General features: G+C 36.3%; 1 non-coding gene across 1 annotated transcript; it reads right to left on the bottom strand.

Annotated features, from left to right (window-relative positions):
- Positions 1-726: 726 nt before the first annotated feature.
- Positions 727-833, bottom strand: LOC122121637. Its single transcript, XR_006149992.1, has one exon. It is a non-coding gene; the product is annotated as a U6 spliceosomal RNA (small nuclear RNA).
- Between the last annotated feature and the right edge of the window lie 4,193 nt (positions 834-5,026).

Below are 5,026 nucleotides of genomic sequence, written 5' to 3'. Positions count from 1 at the left end.
TGAGCATTTTTTCCCTTCCCCTCCCCAAATTAGAGAAGCATACATACAAGATGTAAGTGTACCAACTTCAAATACAGAGAAAACAGGGGTTATAGTGTGGGGAGAAACATACAAAAAACAAAAAAAATGACATCACACATTATAAGTACGTTAGAAACAATAGCAAGAAACAAAAACCCACTTGTGTCCCTATCATGGGGTTCAATTTCTTTAACATCATCTTATCTGGTTATATGCACATATCTTTTGAACTTTTCTGCTTATCCCAGACATACATTCGTTATTGAAAATAAGGGAAATCATGGGACCTATATTTCTTTGGACTTGGCTTACTTCACTCAGTAAATTTTTTCCAAGTCTTTCCATTTCCTAACAAATTGGGCGATATCATTCTTTCTGATGGAGGCAAAGAATTCCATTGTGTATATATAACACATTTTCTTGATCCATTCATCTAATGGGGGCATCTGTGTTGGTTCCATATCTTAGCTATCGTAAATAATGTTGCAATAACCATAGTTGTGCTGGTAGTTTTAGTATGGTCTTTTTTATGATCATTTGGATGAATCCCCAAAAGTGGGATTACTGTGTTATAGGGGAGTTTTATGTGGAGTCTTCTGAGGCACCTCCATACTGCTTTCCAAAGTAGTTGAACAAATTTACACTCCCACCAAGAATGCAGTACCGTTCCCTTGTGGCCACATACGTTTCAGCATCTGTTGCTGTAAATATATGGAACGCTCCAAGACTTTGCATGTCATCCTTGCGCAGGGTGCATGCTAATCTTCTCTGTATCGTTCCAATGTTAGGGTATGTGATGCTAAATTGAGCACAGAACAGTTTTTATATATAAAGTATAATGTTTAATTGATTTTATTAAGCTAGGCAATTCAACAAAAAGTAAGTTCAAAAGAATTGTTGTGAAATTATAGAATCATGTATTTCTTACATAAGCACACAATTAAGAATAAAATCAAGATAGACATGCCAAAAACAAAATAATTCCAGATATTTGTAGTTCAAGAGATGTGTAGGAGGAGAAATTCAATTATTCTATACAAGGCACCTGTCAAAATGAACATTGCAGCAAGTGTTAAGGTTTGTTAAAAGTTTTAATGTTTTAAATATGCTTAATTTTGAGATTTTGCTTATATATGCCAAAAATAGGACTGTTTGGCAGGTATAAAACTTTTCTGTAAAGTATTTAAGATTTATGATAACAGACATTAAGTACTAAGTATGTACATTTCAGAGTTTATGGAAACTTTATTAATGAGAAGTTGCAGTCTTTGTGTAAAGGAGCAGAGTGAAGAGTTACGACTTAAACTACAAAGTTTCTGTTAAAAGTTTAGTGATTCCTTACTTTATTTGTTAGCAAGGAATAAATGATGATATAAGCCATAATGTACACATGTATGTTACTATTCACACACATACATATTCTCATGTATACATGCACCCATGGAGAAAGACACATAATTACAGCCAACACAAGTTTCACCAGTTGTTGAATATGCCTTAAAAGGAATAATTGGAACAATATATGTTGAAGATGTATTTGTCCCTAAGAGTTCATTTTCCACTCTTCTTATCTCTTAAAACTGGTAGTTTTAGAGAGATTTGACTTTCAAAATGCAGTACAAGTGATAGCAAGTCACTTGGAAACCTCAGTAAGTATAAGTCTTATGGTATCTCCCTGCTCCTCACGGAATGCTTACTCTTGTAGACATTCTCAACAACCAAAGTAGCAGGAGAATACCCTGGTAAAGAGTAAAGTTATAAGGCTTTAAATGGCATCCTTACTTGAGCTCTTTTTCCAACAACCAGCATGAATTCCTAGGCAGATGAGTGAGTCCTCAGAAAACTGGACTCTACATATACATTTAACTAACCCATGTGAAAATTCCTAGGCGAGAAATGCTGGCTGAGGTCTTGCTGATTTCCTGGCGAAGAAAATAAGAAAAAAAGAAAGTATTTTTAATGTTTTAATGTTTAAGAATAATTTGTAACCTGTCAATAAATGTGTAGAACACAAATACCAACTGACAAAAAAATGATGGCATTTCATTTATGTGCTCTTGGACTTGGGCAGTGATTTTAGATGTGTCTACACAAGTAGAATCAGCATAAATCAAGCGAGCATTTCTTCATTTAAGATATAAGTAAAGGATACTGGTTGACCCATTGTAACAACGAAATATACAAGACATTCTAACAGAGGATGGGTGAAGGGGGGAGGTGGAGAGGTGTGAAGGGAAGGGATGGTAGGGGAAAAACAAAGGAGGGGGTAACAATGCTCAATAAGAAATGTACTCATTACCTTACTTATGTAAATGTAACCCCTCTGTACAGTATTTATAATAAAAATATGTGTTAAAAAGATACAAGGAAAACTTCTGTACTTTTATGAAGTTGTATTTGTCACTCAATATAAGTAAGGTATTGGTTTTAGGACCACAGGCTTATTACTTTGGATTTTCAAAATCTCTACATGAACACAGTATATTATTTACATCAGAATCTGCCCACAATCTAGCGCAGTATAATTGTTATGAGAATTTTTACTACATTCCATATTTGTAATGAAAAATAAAAGTATATGCAATATAAACAGATACAAATTTTTTCAGATAAATTTTGTATGCAGTTTGTGGATGGAATTTGGAGAGCAATTTTGAAAAGCACAAATTTCATCAAAAAGATCAGTCTGAAAATTGTAACAAGGAGCTAATACAGCATCATTGAATAGTATGGAACTCCAAGGAGAAGTATTTGAATTGAGACAATATCAGAAAGTGTAACAACCCAAGGTCTTTTTAGAAATGCAGCTGCTAGATTTCTCATGTAGAGCTTTCATAACAGTTTGTGAAGCACAAATTAGAACCTCACTGAAGTGTAGATGGTTTTCTCTCAAATTTCTGTCATGATCAGTCATTATTAATCAACATATAGCTAATCTTGAATAATCTTCTAATAAAATGTTGATGGAGTGTTTATATGCAAAAACCTCAGAAGGCTAACTTTTTCAATTAGGACAGTCTGTATTCTATGATCCAGCCGATAGAAAACTAGGTAAGCATCCATTTACAACCTTCTGAATAATTCTGATTCTGCCCACATCACTTATCTATCCATACCTGTGCACGAGTGAAACAATTTTAAAAGAATTTATCATTTAAAATTTAAATTTATGGTTCCGGGAAGATAGCAAAGGAGAAGCTGGAAGCTTAACTAAGCCAAAGAATCACACCAAATGTGCCATCACAGTACAGAGAGTTAGGCAGAGAGGGAAAATCAAGGCAAGTAGACAAATCTGAGCACTTGCCAGCGGCCATGGTTGCAGCTATGGGGGGGGCGGTGGTGGCCGTAACCACCATACCTGCAACACAGAGAGTCTAGGACAAAGGCGCCAGATGCAGCAGGTGAGAGGATTCTACTCAACACCAGCAAGAACTGACAAGGAGCAGACATCTTCATCCTTCATATCGCAGATCAGAGATCACCCAGGAACCAGACTCCTGTGTGAGTAGAAGCCTGATTTCCTCACTCCTTCTCAGGGAGCAGAGAAGGGAACGCCATCTCTCCCTGTCCACTACCGGAGATCTCCATCTTTGATACTGGCAAAGGCCTGGCTGAGCAGCTAGCTCCAACTCAGTCCTTGGATGAAAACAAACAGTCATTTAACAGGTCACAGGAACCTAACCTGACCTGCCAGGCTCAGCTCCACTCAGGGAAAATTCACCCATCCCGGGCCTGCACCAGCCCCAGGAGTGGCTTTCTTCATTGAGTAAACAGAGCCAGAGGCTGATCCTCCCTAGACAATCAATTGAAATTCAGTAACAATAAACCCTGAGAACGGCTGCTGGCTAGGCTCTGTGACTGCCTCAGAAGCTAGGCCTCAGGGAAAAGCTACTGTTTGCTGAAAGGCCTCAACTCTACCCAGAACCTAGCCCCATCACAGCATCTCCAAACTAGAAGAAACAGCCATCTTTTGTGATACTCAAAGCAGATCTCCCTCCCATTGAACTAGCCTGGGAGGAGGATGACAAAATCCTGGGTAAATCAAAGCATTTTTCTGCCTGCTCAAACAAACTGACTTAAAAAAAAAAACCAAGCTACAGGAAAATCAAATACCACAAGCAGACCAGAGACTCCAACAAGAGACTGATTATGGACACAAGGGAGATACAGGATCTTCCCTTCTCATCCCCAAAAAGCAAAGAACTCTTTTATGTCACCTTTTATTAAAATTGTTTTAACATTTTTAATTTTTAACGTTAAAAATTGTTTTCTATTAACTTTTTTCTTCCTCTTATAATTTTTATTTTACAGGTATACGTGTGTGTGTGTGTGTGTGTGTGTGTGTGTGTGTGTGTGTGCTTTTTTCCATTTTTGTTTAGCACTACTGACCTTTTGATCCTTTTTTCCTTTCTTTCTCATTCTTTTCACTTTTTTTCTCTTTCGTTCTTCTTTGCGTGATTTAGTCGCATTTCTGCTCATTCTCAGATATACCTGTAGTCGATTATTAGACCTTATCCCCGATTATATACACACTTAATCCAGAAATTTATTAATGAATAAAAAACCTCTTAGACTTAACTTCTTTAATAGCTGTACTACCTCTATATACCTATATAAAATTTTAAGCATTTTTATTTTTTATTTTTTGGTGTCTCCTTTCTATTCCTTCCCTTCTCTTATCATGTTCCCATCCTTCTCTGAATATTAAGTTCTTAATCTGCATAATTTTAAGTGTTTCACTTTTTAATTTTTATTTTACTATTTTTCCTTGTCTTTTTTTTCTCTTTCTTTTTCCCCGTTGTCTATTATCATTCTATCGAATCTATTTCCTGCTTTGAGATTAGGACTAAGTTAGCTCTGCCTCTCTCTTTCCACATCCCTCTATTCCTATTTATACCCACATCTCTCACTAAACCTAATAATTTCTTGTTTGCCAAATTCTTCTTTGCGGTTCATAGCCTATTAATACATAGTTGGTTGATGTTGAAAATGTATCTGTTGAACT

The sequence above is a fragment of the Dipodomys spectabilis genome, unplaced genomic scaffold, assembly GCF_019054845.1.
Source record: "Dipodomys spectabilis isolate Male_0828 unplaced genomic scaffold, ASM1905484v1 ptg000191l, whole genome shotgun sequence".
NCBI lineage: Eukaryota > Metazoa > Chordata > Mammalia > Rodentia > Heteromyidae > Dipodomys > Dipodomys spectabilis.
The sequence above is the reverse complement of the archived record's forward strand: the minus strand, read 5'-3'. Positions and strand labels throughout refer to the sequence as shown.